This window comes from Rattus norvegicus, chromosome 4 (genome assembly GCF_036323735.1).
Source record: "Rattus norvegicus strain BN/NHsdMcwi chromosome 4, GRCr8, whole genome shotgun sequence".
Taxonomy (NCBI): Eukaryota; Metazoa; Chordata; class Mammalia; order Rodentia; family Muridae; genus Rattus; species Rattus norvegicus.
In genome coordinates this window covers 135766731-135794499 of record NC_086022.1, presented here as the reverse complement: position 1 = coordinate 135794499, position 27769 = coordinate 135766731, and the positions used below count along the sequence as shown (strand labels likewise).

Here is a 27769-nt window from a genome sequence, read left to right as displayed (position 1 = left end):
TTAACAGTTTAGGAAAGAAATCCAGGCCTTAGTGCTTAGTCACGCAGTGTGACAACATCAGCCTTGATCCTTGTCTTCATTTGTGATCCCAGCCAAAGGAAGAGCCCTTATCTAAGGCAGTCGCCTCTTGGCAAATCACTCTTGGAAGAGTTATTACAAAACAATGGGTCTTAAATCATCTATTCCAAAATAGCACAGGCCACTGCTTATTTCATTGGCCAAAACATGTTAAACAGCCCATACCAGTATCAATGCTGTAATGAATAATACCCTCCAGCAGAGACAGGCCATCAGGGTGGTCTGAGATGAACGAGACTGGAGCAGGAGAGCCTGATCATCTTAAATAAACACAGTAATCCACCACAGGTATGCTATTTCCTAACCATTGTATTTTTGTTACCTCATCTCCAGACATAATCTGGAGATTATCTTAGTTCATATGCAAATATCTGATCAAATTGACTCCTCTCTAAGATTAGGGTTAACCAGACTCTGTTCTTGTTGCCTTTCTTCCCTTTATAAATATAATCTGCTTTATATTATAATCTGCTCATTACTGTAAAATGTATTATCCTGATTTCTAAACTAGGATGTTTGCATATGTAACATACACATTATAGAGACACACAAATTAAAGTCCTTTTCCAAGTATGTGTATTTCTTCTCAAATATTTTGATTCAAACATGAGTAAGAATGTATAGTTTGAAATAAACAGCCTTTAAAAAAACACAGTTTTAAGCAATGGATAAAAGAAGTTGACAAGCAATTAAGAGCTGTTTGGTAATGAGCTGTCACTCATCACAAAGAGGTGAAAGGTGAGGGATTCCCAACTGAAATCAACCACCTGTTTATTCAGAGATCAACATGGAGCAAGCAGTTGGAAGATATGGACTGAAACAGAGAGAAGAATTCTCACAAGTCAGTGTTTATTAAAAAGGTGAGATACAAATATACCCATTAGCGATCTTCAATGATGAGTCAAGATACATAAAACACCTTCGAAACACTAGGCTACATTTCATACATGGTTGGTACCCATGGCATAGCAAGTCACACACTGGATGAGGAGGTGAGAAGGAGCCCTGAAGCAACAACAATGGCAGTAGAGCATCACACATACACGGTCTTCACAGTCAACTGAGCAGATGCATGGGAGCCCTTGTCTCAATTTGCATCCCTTTTTTACTATAAGGAAAACTGGTGTCACTATCTTCCTTTTATATGAGTAGAACAGAATGTTGGGACCTTAAGTGATTTTCCTGAGGTCACACAGCTATTTAGATATCCTAATGTTATTGTGTGATAACATAATATTTAGTAATGGCCCTTCTATCATTCTCTTGGAATATCTCCACTAAGATAAAACTTTCAGCTTCAATTTAATGGCAGAATAGCAGTTGAAGTTTTTTTCTCATATTCCACTTACCAATAAAATTATGGGCAACTAAGCTTTTTTTTTACTGTATTTTTTTAATGTAATGCTTTAAATGACTTTTAGCATTAAGACTTAGAAACAAAATTTTTGGACAACTAATTCATGTTTAATGACTGAAGTCAAGTGCTAATGTCTTAGAGATACTGTTATTTGTTTTAATATATCAAAGGACGCTCTTAGTGAAGGATGATCCGGTAGTCCTTTTATGAATACAGCAAGGACCTTTCATGTCACCATGAACTTAATACTGCCTCTTGTGTTTTCCTTCGCAATCTCTTTGATTGGATTATGTTCAAGGATACAGGGGCCTCTTGTCTTTTGAGTTCATTTAAGAGTTCATTTTCCAGCTTTGACCATTGAGCTCAGGAATTTCGACAGCAATTAATCAGAACTATCCCTATCGGTAACGTCATTAATCTTTACCAGACAGAAGCGATTAGGTTTGAAACTCCACTTCAATGTGCTCTTTGGAGGTAGGATTTTACCATTTTGCAAATGTTTTGAAAGGGAAGTCACGGCTTTGAAGTCAAGTGGAAGAAACAGTCTTAAAGAGTCAGAATGAAAATCTGACTGTCATTCAAATGGTCTCAGAAGGAAACATTTGTTTCTGCTACAGGTTGTAAGAACAGTCACTTGAGGCTTGAATGCCATCCAAGCTTGCATGAGAGGCATATGGTTACTTATGGTCCAGGTTCCAGCTCTCAGCCCTTTCTTGCCCTCCCCAGCCCAATCCCCACCATGAGCTCATTTCTTCCTGAGCTCAATTATCACCTCAATGCCTCAGTGTGCATGACTCATGGATGCATTCACTTACCCACCACATATTGAATTCCCACTGCTGTAATAACCATCATCACGATGGCTTCCATTTGTTGAGGCAGTGATTCTGCCAAACCCTGAGCTAATGCTCCCTCTGCATGGAGAGGGTGAGGAATGGTGGTTAGGATGCCATGGCCTTTGAATACCAATGCCTTACAAATCCTCACTCTGCTACTTACAAGTTGAGCAGCTGAAGAGAATGTAGGCAGTTCCCTGGGCCTCAGATTTGCCTCACATCAAAGGGTATAAAAAGTCAGCCTTAGATGTTCTGTTTTTGAAAGTAATTACATGGATTAAAATAGATTAAAATTAATTATGTGAATGAAGCTTTTACAAAAATGTCTTAGTACCTTATATCTAGTAAACCTATGAATAGTGCTGACTTAAATAATTGTGGATTATTGCCCTTCTCCTTTATATAATGCCATTATATTCCTAGGATGTAGGAACATTTTTATCTAATTTTTAAAACATGAATATGTTCTTAATCCTCATGATGAGGGCCTCTCAGGATTGTGGCCTGAAGGGAACAATGCTCTGTTACAAAATATAACTAGTCATATCCTCAAACTGCAGGAATAATCATATAAGGTGACTATGGTAACTCTCATCACATTAGAAAGTGCTGGAGTTATAGATCCTCATGTTCTACCTGTATCCTTGTTTTCATCTCCTGTTCAGGGTTATATGTTAGAGCTGGAAACACAGTAAAAACAAAAGCATGAGAACACTAGCATTTATCACCCAGGGCATTTATGCCTCAGGGACTTTAAGGAACAGGATATGACTCAGTAGTACAGGCTAAGCTACACTCTTTTGAAGTATACACTTATCATCCACCACCTTCGTTACTTATCTGCTATTTTGGGGGTCAGTTCTTTGAAAGACTCAAACTCGATAAATTCTTCCTCACGTCGTAATTAGTCCGAAGCGTCCTCACTGGATCCATCTTCAGGGTTTGTCAGACGGAAGCAGCTATCTGTCTGCTCAACTTAGGTGAGATTCGCTATTTGGGGTACTGTGGGTAAAGACAAGACTTTGAAGAAAGTGAGCAAAATAATCCCCCTCTGCTGGTTCAGTTAAAACAAAGCAGCAGGCACTGTTGATAAGTCCCTGATGACTGCTATCGGGTGTGAGGACCTCCTGGCTTAATCCTTCCTTAAGGAGTTGTTGCTGTCTGACAGCATCCCTAGAACTGATGCCGCTCAGCCTGTTCTGATGCCCCTCACACAGGCTACACTAACAGCACAGGTTACTGTGCTGAGTAATTTGCCATTACTTCTGCTCTATAGACTAGATTTCATAAAGAATTGCCCTGATGATGCTTCTAAAATAGATGTCAAATATGTCACGCTAGTGGAAGAACTAGCTAGGCTTTCCACTGGACTCAGCAAAGTTTACCTCTTATGTAATGGCCCAGGCTCCTGAACTATTCCAAAGCAAGCTCCTTTCTTCCAGCGTAATCTCCTCTGCTAGGCTCTTATCCATCTCACTTCGCCTGCATGGCCACCTTTGTACTACTCAGAAGCCTTGGAACAGTGGCTCTCAACCTGTGAGCCATGAGCCCGCTGTGAGCCGTGACCCCTCTGAGACTCAAGGAATCCATAAGCATTACTTAAGACCATCAAAACACAAACACACACACACACACACACACACACAGACACACACACACACAGTCACATTATGATTCACAAGAGTAGCAAAACTATAGTTTAAAGTAGTAACAAAAATAATTTTATAGTTAGGGGTCACTATAATTTGAGGAACTGTATTAAAAGGCCACAGCACTAGGAAGGTTGAAAACCGCTGCCTTGGAACCTTTGTGCTGTTTATTTAGTTAGAAAAGTCCTTAGAGATTTAGGGTTTACCTCACTCTTGCTGGCATCTCTCTTTTCCAGATTATGCATACACATTACTCCTGGCCTTTAAACTACCATCAGCACCAAGGTGACATTGAAGCCAAACCAGGGCATGTTGTAATATTGAAGAGGGGTTCAAATAATTAAAGACATTCTAATTATGCTGGGTGTACTCGCTGGTTTTGAGTGTCAACTTGACACAAGCTGGAGTTATCACAGAGAAAGGAGCCTCCCTTGAGAAAATGCCTCCATGAGATCCAACTGTAAGACATTTTCTCAATTAGTGATCAAAGATGGGAGGGTCCATTGTGGGTAGTACCATCCCTGGGCTGGTAGTCTTGGGTTCTATAAGAAAGCAAGCTAAGCAAGCCAGGGGAAGCAAGCCTAATAAGTAACACCCCTCCTTGGCCTTTGCAGCTCCTGCTTTCCGACCTGCTTGAGTTCCAGTCCTGACTTCTTTGGTGATAAACAGAAATGTGGAAGTGTAAGTTAAATAAACCTTTCCTCTCCAACTTGCTTCAAGGTCATGATGCTTTGTGCAGGGATAGAAACCCTGACTAAGTTACTGGGGCAGTAGGAATAGATAAGTCTTCCTTGGACAAGCAATTCCATTAGTTAACCTGTTCTCAGTTTCTCCTTAGTACTTACTACCTTTAATAGTTACTACCATTTGCCTGTTGTTTGTATGTATTAGTTGTCTGTTAACTCCCAAAGCACCATGGAAGGAAGTAAATCTATTATACGCTCAGGGTTTCTAAAGGCCTGAAGTATTATCCGTCATTACAGAGACTCTCAAGAATCATTTGTTGAAGGGAGTGAATAAACAATATGAGAAAATAAAAGGCAATCTCAAAACTTCCTCCAGTGTTTGAGAAGGAGAATGTTTGATTGCTTCAAACAATGGTAAAAATTAATGTGCTAAAATTTGAAATGAAGATATGGAATTCTGGACTGTTTGCTGTTTGGTGGCAGGGTCTTTCAGTATAGCCCAGGTTGGTATAGCACACATAGCTCTTCAACCTCAGCCTCCTAAGTGCTTGAATTCTATGTGTGTACCACAAGGTCCAGATGTGAAATTCCAGACTTGTTTGTATATATATGTATATGTGTAGTTTTTTGTGTATGTGGTATGCATGTAATGCGTGTATGTATGTGTGCATGGATGTGTGTGAGCATGGATATGGCAGCCCATGGTTGACATTAGGTATCTCTCATTCACTCTGCACTTGGTTAAATGGTGCACGGTTTCTAGATTCTGGAGCTCATCAGTTCCTGCTAGTCAGCTTCCCCCACAAGTCCCCTGTCTCTGCCTCTTCAGTGCTTTGATTACAGGTAGGCTACCTTATCTACCCAGCTCTTATGTGGGATCTGAGGACTCAAAATTTAGTCTTAATGTTCATATGTCAAGTCTTTATCTTTGAGACACCTCTCCATCCTGAATTCTAGGTTTGTAATACAGATCTGGAGGGTATCGTATGGATGATCCACTTCTATCTTCCTTCCTTCAAAGAAGCAAATGTCTGTATTAGGGCTGCCAAGTGATTCTCCTGTCCTTTTCACTCAATTACCTCTGACTGCCTCCTCTTCGTCTTTACAAAGATCAGATATACATTTCTTCTTAAACCTACTTCTACCTTCACAAAGGAAAAGTCATATTCCCAAGAGATTCTTAAGTACATTAACGATATCTTTTGTGTCTGCATATGTTCTAGAAATGTGCGTGTCTCCTTACATATATTCACCTCACAGTCCATGGTTGGCTCATTTATTTGTTTCTTAACTATGCCCATTGGGTTTTTTTTTGTTGTTGTTGTTGCTGTTGTTGGTTTTTTTTGGGGGGGGGGGTTGTTTGTTTGTTTGATTGTACCTGGGGCTCTGTTATCCACCTTCCCAACAGCTAACATGGCACCTGGCATTTGGAGGGTATTGTGTATACATTCACTGATCTGAATTAAGTTGTATTTGACTTCATGACAACTGATCTTTCTCTACCCAATGCACCCATCCAGTATGAGCTGTGTGATGTATCATTCCAATTTAGCATTGTACTATCAAGAGTACTTTCTAACAACAGTTTTCCTTGCTAATACTTTATTTTCACCCCACTCCTGACACTAAATAACTTCCAACTCACAGTTGTCATGCTAATGCAAGTTACTGTGTTCTTTACTATACTGCAAATATTTAACTTAAACTGGATTATTTTTATTTTAAGCTGTATGTGCAAGTGTACAGTGGATATGAAGATTGGAGGATAACCTGGCATATCAAACCCTAGCTTCTACATGGTTTGAAAGAGATTTTTGTTTGCTGTTGTGTACACCAGGCTAAGTGGCCTATGAGCTTCTGGGTATTCTCTTGCCTCTGCACCCCATTTTACTATTAGTTCTGAGATTATAAACAACTGTCCATTTTACCTGCATTCTAGAGACTTTATCTCAGGTCCTCATACTTGCATTTTGAACATTTTACTCACCAAACCCCTAAATTGAGTTCTTTAACCTAGGCTAAATGAAATGACTTAAAATGAATTTGAAGCTATCAAATTAATCATTTTATATGGAATTCTCTGCCATTATACATGTATAGCAACATGCATATAGAATATATGCATACATACATACATGCACCCATGTATCCATCAACCATCCCCAAAATATATGGGACAAATATTACCAAAAGACATCTTATTTGTTTCTATTAGTTTTGATCTTTTAATATTTTGAGGCTCCTCAGGAAGTCCACACTGGGCATCACTGAACAGTTGGTCTATGGCATCTCATATTTTCTGGTTTGAGTTAACTACAGTTTATCCAAAAATATCTTTGCCATATGCTTATTATCTTTCCATGTTTAACTGGCTGTACCCAATTTCTATTATATTTTCTGCTTTTTTCATACTTCTGAGCCTCCTTGGGGTCTAAATCTTTGAACATAAAAATGATTAGAAATAACTAAAATATATCATACTATGCAAGCAGAACAGAACTATCCAGATTGCTACTGACTGGAAAATACATTACAATTTACCATGCACACATCCTTGTCCAGAGGCTTCTATAACGAGAGAAGCCAGTGTAAACTGGAAAGACTCTCAAGCATATAAGAATCTGACCCCACTTTGGTCCATCGAAAAATAAATGGATAACCTCTTGTTCCTCACCCTTTCCCAACATGTTTCTTCCATTCAGTGTAGAATCAGCTAATTCAAATGACAGACTCATTTGATTTAAGATGTGCTGACCCCTCCCCACCAGTAATTCCAAATTCTCCCCACACCCTTAAATCACCATTTCAATGAGGTATAAGGAGAAATGAGCTAACATTAGTGAAAATCACAAAGGCAAGTTGCTCTCCCCATTGCCTATATGATTGCAAGACGATTTCCATAAACTACAAAGCCAATAGCAATCTGCTGGAAGTTGTTGCCTGAGTGGAGCCCTCAGAGTTATGAGAAGTTCAAATTATCATTATGTATAGATGGGAAGGCTATGAAACCATCTCTTCAAGCACATCCCGCTTACCTTTTGCTCAGATGACATCTGTATTTCAGCATATGTCAGCAAGTCTGCATACTTTGGCAGAACAAATGTTCTTTATTCCTTTCATGACCATCCTAAGAGGAATTGTGCAATCCCAAAGATTATCACAAGGAATTCGTGTTGGCGTGAAGCCAAAGCAGAGCAGTGCTTACTGGAGGAGGCAAGTGCTGAGTGAGATTCACTCCTGGAAGATTACGTTCTGTGTTCAGTTTAATTTAGATTTTATAACTTTCCCGAGGCTTGCTTGGCCAGGCTCAACTAACCTGGTTTAACAGATCAGTTGAACTTTTAAAACCAGCCAGTGTCTCAGTATTTTAAAATCTCATTTTATTCAATTTCTTGGGATGATACATGTGAAGAACAAACATCTTACAGGTATAAAGATATCCACACATGACAAAATTCAGCAAAAACAAATAATCAATAATAAGTTACACAAGGCATGAGTTTGTTTATACTTGGGAGCACATGGAAGAAGAGAAAAGCAGTGGTGTTCACACACAAGTGAAGTAATGGTCTCCGAACAGTGGATTCCTCAAAAGTAATTAGAAAGCTATGATATGACAAAGATCAAGAAGGGACCTACACTCAAAAGTAGAGATGAGGATCAGGAAGTCAACATGTTTCAGGGACTCAGTTTCTGCGTACATTAACTTTTTGAAAGTGTTAGGATTGGAAAGTGTGGACATATTCGAGAAAGTAGGTCACTAGTGTTGCACTTTAGGCCTATGCCAGGCCCAAATCCTCTCCCTCTCTTCCTCTCTCACTCCTGCCTTTCTCTCCCCCTCCCTCTCCTCCCTTCCCCTCTCCCTCCCCCTCCCTCTCTCCCTCTCCTCTTCCCCTTCTCTCCCCACTCTCTGCTTGCAGAGAATGATGCGGCTCTCAGCTATTTCCCCAGCACTATGCCTGCCATGTTTGCAACCATGTTCTTTGCCACGTTGATAAAGGCCTCTAAGACTGGAAACCAACCCCCAATTAAAATGTTTTCCCTTATAGAGGTTGCCATGTTCATGTTGTCTCTTCTCAGCAACAGACACTGACTAAGAAACTGTCTTCTTTATGTTTATCACAAAAGTCACTTGGAAAGGAAAAGGGTTTATTTCATCTTACATGTCCAGGAAACAGTCCATCACTGAGGGAAGTTGGGGCAGAAGCTCAAGGCTTCAAGGCAGGAATGTGGAGGCAAGAACTGAGGCAGAGTCCATGGAGGAGTCCCTCTTACTCGTTTGCTTGTATGACTTAATCAGCTTGCATTCTTACGTAACCCAGAACCACTCGCCCAGGGGTAGTAAGAATTCCCTTCCTATGGGCTGCGATCTCCCCCATCAGTAACAAATCAAGTAAATGCACTGCACTCTTGCACAGACAATCTGATGGAAATATTTTCTCAATTGAGGTTTCTCTTCTCAGACAACTCTGTTTTGCGTGAAGTTGCAAAAGCACAACCAGGACCGATGCTAACCCAGACTTCTGTCCTCAGAAAAATTATCTGCCATGAATGAAGGAGAAAGAAAAAACATGCGAAAGAATTAATGCCCACCAAGCCGGGCCTACAGAGATTGTTGGAGGTAATACATTGCTGAAGAGAAGAATACAGTTAGCTATTCTTTAGAAAGAAAATAAATGCAACTATTAATGCTGAGACAAAATCTACAACTAAGACCATAAATGGTAAAAAAGGAAAAAAAGGCTATAATCAACATAGACTTCAATAATGACTTTAAATATTAATGGCTTCAGGTCTCCAATCAAAAGAAACATGCTAGCTAAATGATCTAAGATACAAAATTCATCTTTCTGCTTTTGACAAGATAGTAAAGCCAAAGTCACGTATGTTCTGAATGAGTCATCCACACTTGTCGAACATTCCTAAGGGGAATTCACCACTGATCCGTAGTTTTACTATGAGCAGCAAATGTAATACTGACCAGATGCATAGGATCTGGGAAAATATCTGGTCTCATAACTCTGGATCTGAACCAAGATAATGAGGCTTCCAGCCTAACTAAAAGTTTTGTTTGAATTACTGAAGACCAAAAGATATGAAGATTGCATGGTAATCAGGGAGCTTCATCTCCTGTCACATGGGTAAAGTGACATTTTTATGTGACTGGAAAGGACACACTGAAATCTGTTCGTCTCTGTTCTCATCCTGATTTATCTCAATTGTCTCACACCTGTGGGCAAATCTCTGTGTAGTCATGTGGGAGGTGCTTACGTATCCGTGGTCATACACATCTATGGGTATAAGTGCATGGACTTGGTGTCAGGAATCATCCTCGATTGCTCTTGTTTGTATACCAAATTCATTGATTCAGGATCTCTCAATCAAAACCAGATCACACCAAAATGGCTAATCTCAGAAGCCAGTGTGTTCTTACCTCACCCATTCCTAGGACAGAACTATAGGGCCTCCCGTCACACCCACCTGTACATAGGCTTTGGTGATCCAAACTCCAGTTCTCAGACTTGCCTGGCAAGCACTTTTACTGCTCAGCCAAATCACCAAGCCTCAAGTAAATTGGATAATGGAACTATTTTACCTGCTTTATTATAATCATAGAATTCAGAGATCAAGCCTCTGAGGGCAAAGGAATAAGCTAGATGTATTTCTTAAAGTTGGGTGTGGCTAAGTCAAGTAGAGAGAGAGTTTGCTTTAAGATCAGGGTAAAGCAAGGGAGACTCAATGCTAAACAGAGGGGATTTGAGAAAGCCCTCCTAGAAGGTGAGAAATGGAACATCTCATAATTATTTCAGAATGAGCGAGTGAATAGTGTGCATATGTGTAAGTTCTGAATGAATCTGTGCCCGAGTATCAGGTAAGTGTGTGAAGAAATGAAGGCGTGCCTCAGTCCTCAATGCTGAATCACATCTCTGATGGTTCCTCTAGTTTGTAATGTTTTTACTAACACTACTGGCCAGTTGTGATGATAGACACGGAACCAAAGGTAGAATACCTATAGCCATAATTGGGGGATGTGTCTATGGTGAATACTTGAGGCAATGTTACTCAGAGAACTAAGTCAAGCACCCAACCAGAGTTCAGACAAAAGAGCATGCAGTGGGGCCAGCATGGCTGAATAGCAAATCATATTTAGGCTGAGAGAAGATTGGGGCTTTGAAGCAGATACTCCTACTGTGCCAGCATCGAGAATGATTGTTCAGGAGAATCATCTGATTTCTGTGAGATATGCTACTTCCCAGCAGGAAAGCTCATGTGATGTAGTAAAAAGAACTGGTCAGATATGGTCTAAACTTGAGATCCACCCATATTCTATATAACCTTGGGTAATGGCTTCCATGCTCTGGGCCTCAGTTTACCCATCTATGAACTGAAATTAAGTCACCATTCAAGAATGAAGTAGTGTTCTAAAACTTGGTATGTCTTGAAGAATTAGGGTCCAAATTATCATTACAGATAAGTATCCTTCTCTATATTTGATTGTTTTTTGTCTTGAATTTGTCCTGTGGTTGCCTCAGTGTTCTCATGCTGTGAAGAGATACCATGACCAAAGCAACTCTTATGAAAGAAAGCATTTAATTAGGGGCTTACTTGCTGTTTCAGAGGTTTAGTACATTATCATCATGGTTGGGAGCACGGCAGCACACATAGCAATACCCGGAGCAATACCCTCTTAAGAAACCTCTTAAGAAGGCCACCAGGCGCTAAGCCCCTCTGCACAAAGGAGCATCCATTCAAACTCAAGGGCTATTAGGGAAAAGGCAGGACAGAGTGAAGCAGAAACAGAAGAACCTATTCCAGTGGAAACAGAGGGACTGTGTGGGAGAGGTGGCAATAGCCAAAGAAATGCAGATTCCCTGCGGGCAAATCTCTGAACCTTTCAGAAGAATCTAGATATTCCTGTAGTTCCGTTCCATACAGTACGAAGAGAGCTGAACTATGAGTTAGACTCACTCTAGTGTTTTTACCTTACACCACTAACCCTCTGCCTCAGGAGTACATGCTGGTCCCAATCTGTCAGTCACAATCCATAGACTCAGAGCCAGTATCCCAGTTAGTGGCGGTTTAAGACTCAGCCTGCCCACTTCAACTTTAACACTTCTATATAGTTCAGTCGATTGCTTCCCTCGCACGCCTGAATTCATGTGTTGTATTTCCAGCACATCATAAAATCAGGCATGGTGGTGCCTGCCTATAAGCTCAGCCTTGGGAGATAAAGGCCTGAGGGTTAGGAGTTCAAGGTTATCCTCAGCCACATAGGGAATTCAAAGTCAGCCTGGACTGTATGAGAAAAAAAATGTGAATATGGGAAAATGAATTTAAATTCTTAATCTTATGTATTCTCTCTCTCTCTCTCTCTCTCTCTCTCTCTCTCTCTCTCTCTCCCTCTCTCTCTCTCTCCATATATATATATATATATGTGTGTGTGTGTGTGTGTGTGTGTGTGTGTGTGTGTGTGTATTTCCTGCCAATGAAATCTTATTTCCATGGCAAAACCAAATTATATCATTATATCATATAGTGGAAAAAACTATTTAGTTGTGGGCTCAACTTGAGATCTGCCCCATGTCCCATGTGACATTGGAAAGCATTGCTTCTCTGAGCTTCAATTTTGCCATCTATAAAGTGGGATTAAGTCACATCACTACACGGAGCAATGTGTTGATTCTCAGCCTTGTTCGTTCCAGCCTTGGAGTTCATCTGGGAATCAAGGTAAAGGAGTCTGGATGATGTGGTGTCTGAGTGTGGGCCATTTTATGACAGTTTTCTCTCTGCGGTAGACCTCTGGTATCTCTGATTCCACTCTGGGAGCCCCTACCTCTGATGCCAGTCTACAGCAGCATGGGATAATGGAGATAACGTTCTACCATGAGGTCTGAAATGGAATTTTGCCTCTCATCCAAGTTTAGTAATAAGAGATGTGGTATATGCATGTGTTTACTGTTCCTTTTTAGGACACACGAGTTCCTCATTTCTATTTAATTCCAGTCATTCTGAGTTATCTCTAACATCCTTCAGCTTTCTTACCTGAACCATCAATGTCATGGTGTTTTGAAAAACAATCTTTCCCATGTTTGATCCAACTCTCCCTCAGTGCACAGAGTAGATAGTTCTCACTTGAAATCCTTACCATAAATATTTTCTAGTGGACTTTGTCTATAACTCTTAGGTATCTGTCCATGTGGACCTTCACACACACCCGTGTGACGGAACCAGGGTGACATTTGCAGGTCAGGAACTCAAAGCTGGGGAAGTCAGCATAAGATACATTTAAAAAGCTCTCTTCCTAGTGGACTCAGATTCCAGCCTGCTTTGATAGTGAATGATACTAATATTTTCATCTGCAGCACCTTCCTCCATCTGTCTTTAATAAAAGAGGGTCCCCACCCCACTTATCAACATCTAAGTGTATGAAAAGAAAATGTTCTCTGGGGTCCTCTTGATGTGGTTAAAGCAAAGCTGCAGGTTCTACTAGGCAATCACCCAGCTGAAGAAAAGACAGCCTCGATGTGAAATTTTTACATGTGGCAAACAGGCCTTAATTACGACAACAACAACAACATACAAGAGTAGATCATGTCAGCAAATAGGTCCAAGGTCACAGGGGGAATTAATCCCGTAATGAAACCCTCAAAGCTAGAAAGAGAAACCCAGCATTTAAAATTTGTACTAAATTAACTCCTAAGCCTGCAGGCTCTCCAAGACGCCCAGTTTCTGTAGGCAGTCTGACTCTTTGCAGCCATTCTGCCAACTTCATTTCATCACCCATTCACTATCATGTATCTGGCCTGGCTCACTGCTGGGATGTGTATTCAATATGACAAATACTGGGCCAGGGAGATGACTTGGTTGTTGAAGCATTTGCTGGGCAAGTTTGAGGACTTGGATTTGGTTCACCAACACCAACATTAAAGATGGCTGTAGTATACACCTGAATTTCCAACACTGGAGTTCACGGGCTGAGGAACAAGCAGACAGGGGACATACCTGGATCGATCAATTGGTGAGCTCCGGGATTTAGAGAGACCTTGTCTCATATAAGAAGAGAATGATTAAGGAAGGCCCCTGACATTGACCTGTGGTCACCATGTTTTTACGTGCACGTACATGTGCACCCATGTGTGCACACACACACAAACTCGTAAAGTACTGAGCTTAATCGGTCTCTATTGGGCTCAGCAGTTGAGAATACTGGCTGTTCTTCCAGAGGGCCTGGGTTGAATTCCCAGCAGCTCATAGCTCTCTTTGGTTCCAGTCACAGAGGATCTGACAATCTGACCCCCTCACACAGACAAGAAAAACATGAATATGCATAAAATAAAATAGAAAAATAGATAAATTGTAAGAGAGAGAGGGAGAGGGAGAGAAAGAGAGAGAGAGAGAGAGAAAGAGAGAGAGAGAGAGACCGAGACCGAGACCTGTAGAAATAACCAGATAAGAAACTTAAAATTAACAGCAGAACTTTCCTAACGCTGATGTATAAATAGATGTCACAGGAGTCATTTAAAATGTATGCATAAAAAAGCAGCATTTACACCTAGGACATCTTGTTGACAGAATAGTATTTGGTTCTAAGGAATAAGAAAATAATGTTTAAAGCATGATGAGCCTCCAGTGCATTATGTTCAAAGAAGCCAGGCAAGCAGAGCGAAACAAATATCAATGATCTCATATGCGGGAATCTTAAAAAGACAAATTGAACTGAGAGAAATACTGGAAAATGGTAATTATTTATATATAAATAGGAGCTAGAAGATTAAGAAATATTGGTCAGAGGATACAAAGTTTCTGTTAAGCTTTATAGACCTGTTATATACCTTGTTGTTTTTAGAGTAATGTATCATATTTTGAAAATTTGTGAAAAAGTAGGTTTTAAGTATTCTGACCACAAAAAAATTTGAGAAAAATAGATCTTTTACAATAGATTGACTGTATTTTAAAACATGTTATGTATGATAAAAATACATGTATAATTTTGTATCAGTTAAAAATAGTATTAAAATAAAATAAAATATATGTGTCCTAGGCCCACCCCATATCAGCAAATCATAGTCTCTTCAAGAGCATCAAGTTCTATTTAAAATACCTTGGATAAAACTGAGAACAGAATACATGAGGAACCAGGATCTCTGTTGAAAGTGACAGATATCTAATGTTAGCTAGCTTAAGACAAAAAGGAAATACATTAAGTCAAGTATTTCAAAAGTCTAGTAGAGGAAACTAGCTGTAGGTACAGTGGAACCCAGGGTTCAAGCAGTGACATTAGGGATCAGAGCGACCTGTGTGTCAACTCTGTTTTCCTTTACATTGACTTTATTCTTGAGTACATCTCAGAGCATCCTCCAAAGTAATAGTGAAAGTTTAAAAAAAAAAATCTTACCCTGTTTCAAGGAGAACACTTTCTTCATATGTATTATACCATCTTTAGGAAGATAATAGATATGAAAAATTATCTCAGTGTACCCTGTTAAAAGTAAAATAATAGAAAAAAAGTTCAGAAATGTTAGCTAGCCAATACACTCAATGTCACACAGATGGAAAGGAAAATTGCATGCAAGACGATCTGGTTGATTATAGTGTCTGCTATGCCCTATTCTCTTATGCTCAGGAGGAACTGCCATTTGTGTGTGTGTGTGTGTGTGTGTGTGTGTGTGTGTGTGCGCGCGCGCGCGCATATATATATATATATATATATATATGCACTGTTTAAGAGCCCAAAGAGGCAGGGAAGTAGAGTTCACAAGACAGCTCTCACAAAAATCCCACGTGCTATCTGTAGCTTCATGTCGTGGTGGAGACCTATATTTTGGATGCTAAGCCCCCAACTAGTTTCATTCACACCTTGCACAGTTCTAAAAACAATAACTCATCACAGCTCAGAGGAGAAGTGCTCAAGGGTTTGTGTCCATAAATAGCATGTCCAGGGCTGTTGCTGCCTCCTAGTCCAGCAAAGATGGACTGGGGAATAGTCAACAAAGTACAGGGAAAATTATCGTAGGGCTTGTCAGGCAGAAGGATGCTGAGGACCTGCATCAGGGTCCTACTGTGAAGAAAGAAAGGGAAGGATATTACACACAGAGATGTTGATAATTCCGAGGACCTGAGGATAGCTGTTAACACTTTTAAAACTAAATTTTACTATAGGTGACAACGAGCCTCAGATTTTACTTGGGCCTCCTTAAGAAATTGTAGTAGACCACGGTTCCTAGACCCATGCTTCCTGGGACTCTTCATGCTAATGTGATCTTATGTGTATGATTAATTTCATCAAGGAACATTTGCCAGTGTTACACAACTAGACGCGATAAACACATATTGAAGTTTGTCTCATAAAAACACTTGGAATACCTCAAGGCTGCCATGCTCTGAAGCACGCATGCGCGCGCTTGTACCAATAAACATCCCTAGCATGTCTGACCCCAAGGGAGATCAGCACAGTACTCACCTATCCAAATGAAAGAACCTAGGGAGAATGTAAATCGCACAGTTCACAGAAGTTTGGGACCGTTTGTTACTGAGATTGTAGTTAGAGAAACATACCGGAAGCTTCCATCATTTCCACATAGGTCTTCCCTTTTAATCTACCTGCTAAGGACTTCTGCAGTGAGCTTGCTGTTCATTCTTGCCCCTTCCTTCCAAAATAACCCTCTTGAGAATTTGTCCACTTCCCTTTAAAGGTTCTGTCTTCCACACTGGTTACTTTGGGTGTTATCCAATGTGATGTTTTCTTTTAAACTATCTGAAATTAATTTTAAAGGGATGAAAATAGAGGTAAACAATAAATACTTGAGCCATATGGGTTAAGGGATGATTGATAAAGGAAAACAATAGTAATGAACTGTTCCTAAGTGTGGATTGGAAAACAGTCACCTTTGTTTGGAGTGAGCCAGACCATATTCAAATCACGTACGAGCATCAGATTTAACTCTATCAACATGTTTTGGACAGTACCATGATACTCAGTTTAAGAGAGAATCTGAGGCAAAAAGATTTTTTGACTTGCCCAAAGTCTCACATTGAGAAATATCAGAGTCGGAATATTGACTTCAAAGGCCAACATCCTCACATCTTCAACACCTACAGAGAAGGCCTTAACCTGCTTTTTTTTTTTTTTTTTTTTTGAACATTAGCCTGCTTTGGTTCTGTATATGAATTTAAACAAAGGAACTGTTTTCTGTGAACTCAATAATATTTATGTTTAAACTTTTTATACATGTATAAATTTATTTGACAACTAATTCCTTCCAACTCCCTTCCCTAGACCCACCAAACTGTTTCCCTTTAAATATTTGTCCTTGTTAGCATCATCATCATTGTCATCTTCATCATCATCATCATAGTCATCATTGGCCTCATTGTTCTCCCCTTCATCCCCCTCCTTCTCACCATCACCATCATCATCACCACCACCACCATCATCACCACCACCACCACCATCATCACCACCACCACCACCATCATCATCATCATCATCATCATCATCATCATCTTGTTACTGAGTCCACTTAGTGCTGACCATAAGCACGGGAGTGTGAGGCCATGCACTGGGAGTATAATAAACTTACTGGAAGGTACCTCCCTGAAGAAAAGTGACTCTGCCTCTCTGAGTTTGTCTGCACAAAACCTACACAAGATCAGGCTAGTCAAAATTCCAGCTCAGAGGGAGGAGTTTCTGAGGCCCTCCCCCTAGCTTCAGAGCTATTGGAAGTCCTATGTATTCTTATGTATGAGAGTTTTCTCCCATGTTACTATAGTATTTTGCCTAAGGGGAGAAAAACGAAACAAAAAAACCTTGTAAATTAGAAAAAGTCCCCTGGTTTCATGCATTGAGCTAACAAGACTTTCGAAACACATCTTATTTTTAAAATTCAGATGCCACAGACACCAAAGCCAGTTAGTTCACTAACTTCGGTTTGCTATTTGACAGATATTATTCACTCTGTATATTCTTAGAGAAATACAGTCCTTTCAAGAGGAATCTTTCTAAACTGCTTCCCCAAAAGAAAACTACAGTCTAAATGAAGAGTATTTCACTGAACACGGGTGGTCCCTGGGCTTTCGTTGTACAGGTAATGCCTTGTGAGCTCGTAGCCTCCAAGACCAAGCACACGTTTGGACTTGTTAACTAAATGAGCGTTTCACAGTGCCTATCCTTTTTAAAAACAGATTTATTTGGCATTTATTTTATGTATATGAGTGCTTTGTCTTCATGTATACCTACATGCCAGAAGAGGGCATCAGAACTCATTATAGATGGTCATGAGCCACAACATGAATGCTGGGTATTGAGCTCAGGACCTCCTGAAGAGCAGCTGTTGCTCTTAACCACTGAGCCATCTCTCCAGCCCTAGCCCTACCTTTTAACTTGTTGAATGGTACCATTGTCCGGTATGGTAAACCATGCGGGATAGTTTTAAAAGCTTTACTGAACTGAAATTTAAATGTTGCATTCCAGTAGAAAATGAAAATCAGGAGAACTGGCTCTAATGTGCTTTGAAAAGGAATTAAATCCTCAAAGTTAAAACAAAAAGCCACAACTGGTGAGCCTGCCAGATGTGGCTACCTGGAAACCCTGGAAGAGTGAGTTGGACTCAATGGTATTTAGCTGTAAAAGAAAAAGAATGAAATTGAAAACAAGATGCGCGCAGCAGCTCTCTGCTCCCAGACCCGGTGAGAGAGAGACCCAACCGCCTGGTCAGGTGGGCACTCCTGAGGCTGCAGAGCAGAAGAGACCACCAACACTGCTCACCCCTGCCCACATCCCTGGCCCAAGAGGAAACTGTATAAGGCCTCTGGGCTCCCGTTGGGGAGGGCCCAGGAGCGGCAGGACACCTGCCACAGACACCTCCGGAACCTGAAAGAAACAGACCGGATAAACAGTTCTCTGCACCCAAATCCCGTGGGAGGGAGAGCTAAACCTTCAGAGAGGCAGACAAGCCTGGGAAACCAGAAGAGACTGCTCCCTGCACACACATCTCGGACGCCAGAGGAAAAAGCCAAAGACCATCTGGAACCCTGGTGCACTAAAGCTCCCGGAAGGGGCGGCACAGGTCTTCCTGGTTGCTGCCGCTGTAGAGAGCCCCTGGGCAGCACCCCACGAGCGAACCTGAGCCTCGGGACCACAGGTAAGACCAAATTTTCTGCTGCAAGAAAGCTGCCTGGTGAACTCAAGACACAGGTCCACAGGAACAGCTGAAGACCTGTAGAGAGGAAAAACTACACGCCCGAAAGCAGAACACTCTGTCCCCATAACTGACTGAAAGAGAGGAAAACAGGTCTACAGCACTCCTGACACACAGGCTTATAGGACAGTCTAGCCACTGTCAGAAATAGCAGAGCAAAGTAACACTAGAGATGGTCTGATGGCGAGAGGCAAGCGCAGGAACCCAAGCAACAGAAACCAAGACTACATGCCATCATCGGAGCCCAATTCTCCCACCAAAACAAACATGGAATATCCAAACACACCAGAAAAGCAAGATCTAGTTTCAAAATCATATTTGATCATGATGCTGGAGGACTTCAAAAAAGACATGAACAAACTTAGGGAAACACAGGAAAACATTAATAAACAAGTAGAAGCCTACAGAGAGGAATCGCAAAAATCCCTGAAAGAATTCCAGGAAAACACAATCAAACAGTTGAAGGAATTAAAAATGGAAATAGAAGCAATCAAGAAAGAACACATGGAAACAACCCTGGATATAGAAAACCAAAAGAAGAGACAAGGAGCTGTAGATACAAGCTTCACCAACAGAATACAAGAGATGGAAGAGAGAATCTCAGGAGCAGAAGATTCCATAGAAATCATTGACTCAACTGTCAAAGATAATGTAAAGCAGAAAAAGCTACTGGTCCAAAACATACAGGAAATCCAGGACTCAATGAGAAGATCAAACCTAAGGATAATAGGTATAGAAGAGAGTGAAGACTCCCAGCTCAAAGGACCAGTAAATATCTTCAACAAAATCATAGAAGAAAACTTCCCTAACCTAAAAAAAGAGATACCCATAGACATACAAGAAGCCTACAGAACTCCAAATAGATTGGACCAGAAAAGAAACACCTCCTGTCACATAATTGTCAAAACACCAAACGCACAAAATAAAGAAAGAATATTAAAAGCAGTAAGGGAAAAAGGTCAAGTAACATATAAAGGCAGACCTATCAGAATCACACCAGACTTCTCGCCAGAAACTATGAAGGCCAGAAGATCCTGGACTGATGTCATACAGACCCTAAGAGAACACAAATGCCAGCCCAGGTTACTGTATCCAGCAAAACTCTCAATTAACATTGATGGAGAAACCAAGATATTCCATGACAAAACCAAATTTACACAATATCTTTCTACAAATCCAGCACTACAAACGATAATAAATGGTAAAGCCCAACATAAGGAGGCAAGCTATACCCTAGAAGAAGCAAGAAACTAATCGTCTTGGCAACAAAACAAAGAGAATGAAAGCACACAAACATAACCTCACATCCAAATATGAATATAATGGGAAGCAATAATCACTATTCCTTAATATCTCTCAATATCAATGGCCTCAACTCCCCAATAAAAAGACATAGATTAACAAACTGGATACGCAACGAGGACCCTGCATTCTGCTGCCTACAGGAAACACACCTCAGAGACAAAGACAGACACTACCTCAGAGTGAAAGCCTGGAAAACAACTTTCCAAGCGGATGGTCAGAGGAAGCAAGCTGGAGTAGCCATTCTAATATCAAATAAAATCAATTTCCAACTAAAAGTCATCAAAAAAGATAGGGAAGGACACTTCATGTTCATCAAAGGAAGAGTCCACCAAGATGAACTCTCAATCCTAAATATCTATGCCCCAAATACAAGGGCACCTACATACGTAAAAGAAACCTTACTAAAGCTCAAAACACACATTGCACCTCACACAATAATAGTGGGAGATTTCAACACCCCACTCTCATCAATGGACAGATCATGGAAACAGAAATTAAACAGTGATGTCGACAGACTAAGAGAAGTCATGAGCCAAATGGACTTAACGGATATTTATAGAACATTCTATCCTAAAGCAAAAGGATATACCTTCTTCTCAGCTCCTCATGGTACTTTCTCCAAAATTGACCATATAATTGGTCAAAAAACGGGCCTCAACAGGTACAGAAAGATAGAAATAATCCCATGCGTGCTATCGGACCACCACGGCCTAAAACTGGTCTTCAATAACAATAAGGGAAGAATGCCCACATATACGTGGAAATTGAACAATGCTCTACTCAATGATAACCTGGTCAAGGAAGAAATAAAGAAAGAAATTAAAAACTTTTTAGAATTTAATGAAAATGAAGATACAACATACTCAAACTTATGGGACACAATGAAAGCTGTGCTAAGAGGAAAACTCATAGCGCTGAGTGCCTGCAGAAAGAAACAGGAAAGAGCATATGTCAGCAGCTTGACAGCACACCTAAAAGCTCTAGAACAAAAAGAAGCAAATACACCCAGGAGGAGTAGAAGGCAGGAAATAATCAAAATCAGAGCTTAAATCAACCAAGTAGAAACAAAAAGGACCATAGAAAGAATCAACAGAACCAAAAGTTGGTTCTTTGAGAAAATCAACAAGATAGATAAACCCTTAGCCAGACTAACGAGAGGACACAGAGAGTGCGTCCAAATTAACAAAATCAGAAATGAAAAGGGAGACATAACTACAGATTCAGAGGAAATTCAAAAAATCATCAGATCTTACTATAAAAACCTATATTCAACAAAATTTGAAAATCTTCAGGAAATGGACAATTTCCTAGACAGATACCAGGTATCGAAGTTAAATCAGGAACAGATAAACCAGTTAAACAACCCCATAACTCCTAAGGAAATAGAAGCAGTCATTAAAGGTCTCCCAACCAAAAAGAGCCCAGGTCCAGACGGGTTTAGTGCAGAATTCTATCAAACCTTCATAGAAGACCTCATACCAATATTATCCAAACTATTCCACAAAATTGAAACAGATGGAGCACTACCAAATTCCTTCTACGAAGCCACAATTACTCTTATACCTAAACCACACAAAGACACAACAAAGAAAGAGAACTTCAACCAATTTCCCTTATGAATATCGACGCAAAAATACTCAATAAAATTCTGGCAAACCGAATTCAAGAGCACATCAAAACAATCATCCACCATGATCAAGTAGGCTTCATCCCAGGCATGCAGGGATGGTTTAATATACGGAAAACCATCAACGTGATCCATTATATAAACAAACTGAAAGAACAGAACCACATGATCATTTCATTAGATGCTGAGAAAGCATTTGACAAAATTCAACACCCCTTCATGATAAAAGTCCTGGAAAGAATAGGAATTCAAGGCCCATACCTAAACATAGTAAAAGCCATATACAGCAAACCAGTTGCTAACATTAAACTAAATGGAGAGAAACTTGAAGCAATCCCACTAAAATCAGGGACTACACAAGGCTGCCCACTCTCTCCCTACTTATTCAATATAGTTCTTGAAGTTCTAGCCAGAGCAATCAGACAACAAAAGGAGATCAAATGGATACAGATCGGAAAAGAAGAGGTCAAAATATCACTATTTGCAGATGACATGATAGTATATTTAAGTGATCCCAAAAGTTCCACCAGAGAACTACTAAAGCTGATAAACAACTTCAGCAAAGTGGCTGGGTATAAAATTAACTCAAATAAATCAGTTGCCTTCCTCTATACAAAAGAGAAACAAGCCGAGAAAGAAATTAGGGAAACTACACCCTTCATAATAGACCCAAATAATGTAAAGTACCTCGGTGTGACTTTAGCCAAGCAAGTAAAAGATCTGTACAATAAGAACTTCAAGACACTGAGGAAAGAAATTGAAGAAGACCTCAGAAGATGGAAAGATCTCCCATGCTCATGGATTGGCAGGATTAATATAGTATAAATGGCCATTTTACCAAAAGCAATCTACAGATTCAATGCAATCCCCATCAAAATACCAATCCAATTCTTCAAAGAGTTAGACAGAACAATTTGCAAATTCATCTGGAATAACAAAAAACCCAGGATAGCTAAAGCTATCCTCAACAATAAAAGGACTTCAGGGGGAATCACTATCCCTGAACTCAAGCAGTATTACAGAGCAATAGTGATAAAAACTGCATGGTATTGGTACAGAGACAGACAGATAGACCAATGGAATAGAATTGAAGACCCAGAAATGAACCCACACACCTATGGTAACTTGATTTTTGACAAAGGAGCCAAAACCATCCAATGGAAAAAAGATAGCATTTTCAGCAAATGGTGCTGGTTCAACTGGAGGGCAACATGTAGAAGAATGCAGATCGATCCATGCTTATCACCCTGTACAAAGCTTAAGTCCAAGTGGATCAAGGACCTCCACATCAAACCAGACACACTCAACCTAATAGAAGAAAAACTAGGGAAGCATCTGGAACACATGGGCACTGGAAAAAATTTCCTGAACAAAACACCAATGGCTTATGCTCTAAGATCAAGAATCGACAAATGGGATCTCATAAAACTGCAAAGCTTCTGTAAGGCAAAGGACACTGTGGTTAGGACAAAACGGCAACCAACAGATTGGGAAAAGATCTTTACCAATCCTACAACAGATAGAGGCCTTATATCCAAAATATACAAAGAACTCAAGAAGTTAGACCGCAGGGAAACAAATAACCCTATTAAAAATGGGGTTCAGAGCTAAACAAAGAATTCACAGCTGAGGAATGCCAAATGGCTGAGAAACACCTAAAGAAATGTTCAACATCTTTAGTCATAAGGGAAATGCAAATCAAAACAACCCTGAGAGTTCACCTCACACCAGTGCGATTGGCTAAGATCAAAAACTCAGGTGACAGCAGATGCTGGCGAGGATGTGGAGAAAGAGGAACACTCCTCCATTGTTGGTGGGATTGCAGACTGGTAAAACCATTCTGGAAATCAGTCTGGAGGTTCCTCAGAAAATTGGACATTGAACTGCCTGAGGATCCAGCTATACCTCTCTTGGGCATATACCCAAAAGATGCCTCAACATATAAAAGAGACACGTGCTCCACTATGTTCATCGCAGCCTTATTTATAATAGCCAGAAAATGGAAAGAACCCAGATGCCCTTCAACAGAGGAATGGATACAGAAAATGTGGAACATCTACACAATTGAATATTACTCAGCTATCAAAAACAACGAGTTTATGAAATTCGTAGGCAAATGGTTGGAACTGGAAAATATCATCCTGAGTGAGCTAACCCAATCACAGAAAGACATACATGGTATGCACTCATTGATAAGTGGCTATTAGCCCAAATGCTTGAATTACCCTAGATCCCTAGAACAAACGAAACTCAAGACGGATGATCAAAATGTGAATGCTTCACTCCTTCTTTAAATGAGGAAAAAGAATACCCTTGGCAGGGAAGGGAGAGGCAAAGATTAAAACAGAGACTGAAGGAACACCCATTCAGAGCCTGCCCCACATGTGGCCCATACATATACAGCCACCCAATTAGACAAGATGGATGAAGCAAAGAAGTGCAGACCGACTGGAGCCGGATGTAGATCGCTCCTGAGAGACACAGCCAGAATACAGCAAATATAGAGGCGAATGCCAGCAGCAAACCACTGAACTGAGAATAGGTCCCCTATTGAAGGAATCAGAGAAAGAACTGGAAGAGCTTGAAGGGGCTCGAGACCCCAAAAGTACAACAATGCCAAGCAACCAGAGCTTCCAGGGACTAAGCCACTACCTAAAGACTATACATGGACTGACCCTGGACTCTGACCCCATAGGTAGCAATGAATATCCTAGTAAGAGCACCAGTGGAAGGGGAAGCCCTGGGTCCTGCTAAGACTGAACCCCCAGTGAACTAGTCTATGGGGGGAGGGCGGCAATGGGGGGAGGGTTGGGAGGGGAACACCCATAAGGAAGGGGAGGGGGGAGGGGGATGTTTGCCCGGAAACCGGGAAAGGGAATAACACTCGAAATGTATATAAGAAATACTCAAGTTAATAAAAAAAAAAGAAAGAAAACAAGATGCAATATAGAACCATGTTATTGAATTCTGAATCAAAATTGTGAAATAGAAATCAAAATTTTATAATTTGATTTTTTCTTTACATTGTGAACTAGAAGTTTTGAATCAATGGTGTGTTTAGGGGACCTTATTTTCCCCCTGTTTTCTAACTCCTAAGTTAAACAGTACAGTAAAAAATGGAGAATGACAGATGCTGTTTTGAATGTAGATTCTACCCTACACTATCATCTCGTTACATTCAGACATGGCTTTCTTAAGAGGGAGGAATGAACTGCAGACCAGCATCTCTTCCTGTCTTTTAAATACAGCCCACTCACAGGACACACTGAAGCCCTGAGATGCACTGTGTGAATCGTCCCAGCCCTTCTGATGTGAGATCAGATTTCCATTCTGTCCTGGTCATGGAACGAAACCAACCCACAAATATGTGCAGCTCTTGATCTTCTCTTGATCTGCTGCTATCAAGTAAGCTATGGCTTCAGAACCCTGCCCCAGCCCCTCTCCTGTCCTGTGTAGACTTACCTCAGGTTTCTTCCTGACTCTTAACTGAAAACTGTCATTGTGTGAGGGGAGAGCTCTTTGTTTCTCCCCAAACAAATATGGTGACAAAAATATTTAGAGAAGGTTCTCTTAAAGGCTTTTTCTTTTTTTTTCTTTCTTTTTTTTCTTTTTCTTTCTTTCTTTTTTTTTTTTTTGATTTATTTATTTATTTTATGTACAGCATTCTGCCTGCATATGTGACTGCAAGCCAGAAGAGGGCATCAGATCCCATTACAGATGGTTGTGAGCCACCATGTGGTTGCTGGGAATTGAACTCATGACCTCTGGAAGAGCAGTCAGTGCTCTTAACCACTGAGCCATCTCTCCAGCCCTAAAGGCTTTTTCTTACTGTAGTGCAAGAACCATGGATTTTGAATACAAGCCCATGAGAAGATACCATCAACAACAGAGCCCTCACCCTGCAGTTAATATGTCAAAAGCTTGCCGCATGGGAAATAGTCATGTGATCTGAGCACGCTGAGAGCAGGAGATAGATCCTTCCTCACTTCCCTTTCTCTTGTCAGCCCTCTTCATCTCTGCGCCCCTGGTGTCAGAGATTCAGAACTGTCCGATCATGGTTAAGGGGGTAGGCGCTGCGTACCAGTGACTCCCACTTCCTCAGAATCACAGACTTCAAAAGAAGAAATACAGAGTTCTGTCTCTAAAGTTGTTTTTTTTTTAAGTAAGTTTCATCCCTCCTGGTGCTGCAGAAAGCAGTTCCTTGGTGGCAGAGGGACAAATCAGGGAGTTCAGTAGTTCTCCAAGGTTTGCCTTGCATCCTAGAATTCAAACCACTACAAAGAGCCACTCAAAACACACCAAACTACAATGTTCCCAAATCTGAGTTAATAATAAGGTTTCTGCCTACCCGAGTCTTCTGGGTACCAGAGGAATTCTTCTGTAAATGAAAAAAAAAATAAAAAACCAAAACAACACATGTCATATTTTAAATACATGTTCTTCCGTATCCCCCAAATATAATTTATGTTAAAATGAAATATTTCGAGAGAAAACAAAGAAGAATCCAGGGAGTTGATTGTTTCCCTACAGGGCTTGGGGAACTAGTAGTTTCCTTCAGAACAAGAGACGTTCATTATTGAACTTGTGCAATAGAAGCAAAGCTGTCTGCTGTGTGGGAACACTTTCTTCTGAGGTGGTAGCTATGAGAGGGCACGGGGAGAGCAGAGCGGGGCTGTGCATCTCTCTGTGCAGAACTTGGCTAAACTTGAAAGCTGAGCCAAATCATAAATCTACACACACAGGTGCTACTGGAATAATGAGTGTATAATGGTGATAACTTTGAATCAAATAGCATACGTAATTAGATAGAAAGGTGACCGGCTCACAGAAAAGGGTCAGGGATAAGATAGGAATAATTTCTCCCAGCTGTCGTGTGCTCTCCGAGAGCCAGGCAGCAGATGCTGTTTTTATCTCCAAAGCAAGAACAATTCCCTTTCCTGTAAACTTTTCCCCCAACTAAATTGAAGACAATAGCTCTGGAGAGGAAGGGAAAGAGACACTGTCTAGCTTATCTCTTATCTGTTTTCTTTGAAGGCCACCTAGAATGAGGGGCATTGCATCCAAAGGCTGAGTGAGCTGAAAGGTCCACAACCTGCTCACTGCCTCTGAAACTCTATGAGATGACAGCACTGAGAAGAGCCACCGTGTGGAGCACGGACACTTTGGACCATTTAATAATATATGCACATCTAAATGGCTGGCGAGTTCCCTTTCTTCCTCAGTCCAGAACACCCGGAACTGAGCCATCCCCTCCTTAGCCCTTCACATCTCTATCCTAAAGCTGCCCTGGTGCACATGCAAAGACCTGTGCTTGCTGCAGGGTGACCTGGAGCTGCAGGGAGATTATATAAAGAGAAAATCTGATAGATGCAGCTTTAAGCCCATTTCTGTTGGTGAAGGAGACAGTTCAGTGAATAAAGGTGACCTGTGTAAGTGTCTGTGTCTGTGTGTGTGTGTGTGTATATGTGTGTTTGTATGCATGAGTGTATGCTTAAGTATAACACACACGCACGCGTGCGTGCACACACACACACACACACACACACAAATGATTTTATTTTTTGCTTCAATTCTATTCCCGTCTATCCCTGTGGCATTGGTCAAATCACTTTTAGGACACACTCTCTTGTGTAGAAAATAAGGAAACTAATGTCTAGGACCTGGGGTTACTATCAGGATTCAGTTATGTCATCCATATAATATTTCCAATGTGAACTTATTAGGTAGGAAAGCTTTGAAGCTAACCACTGAGCAGATTCCTTATCTGACCTCAGTTCTTTATTCCGTTTTGATCAATTCTACCAACATGAATGTAGAGTAATGGGAAAACATGTGACAAAAAAAGTTCTCCTCCGCCTTGTCACCCTCATAACAGCAGAAAACATCAACCACAGAAGAAGCAGTGGCTGGTGTTTATTTAGCCCCTGGTATGTTACTGACTGACTCCATGTGAAGCATTGCAGTACTACCTAATTAATCCTACTCAAATCGACCCTGAGCAGCAGCATTCCTCACTACTGCCCCAATGTTCTG

General features: G+C 40.7%; 1 long non-coding RNA gene across 3 annotated transcripts; it reads left to right on the top strand.

The window, feature by feature from the left end:
• Positions 1-10: 10 nt before the first annotated feature.
• On the top strand, positions 11-27169 carry LOC108350740 (uncharacterized). Of its 3 annotated transcripts, none has more exons than XR_010066245.1 (4): positions 21-366; positions 4535-4601; positions 24985-25141; positions 26771-27169. It is a non-coding gene; the product is annotated as an uncharacterized LOC108350740 (long non-coding RNA). The 3 variants fall into 3 exon arrangements; XR_010066246.1 differs by lacking the exon at positions 24985-25141 and adding an exon at positions 858-938; XR_005503807.2 differs by lacking the exon at positions 24985-25141 and having other exon boundaries at positions 11-366.
• Positions 27170-27769: the final 600 nt, after the last annotated feature.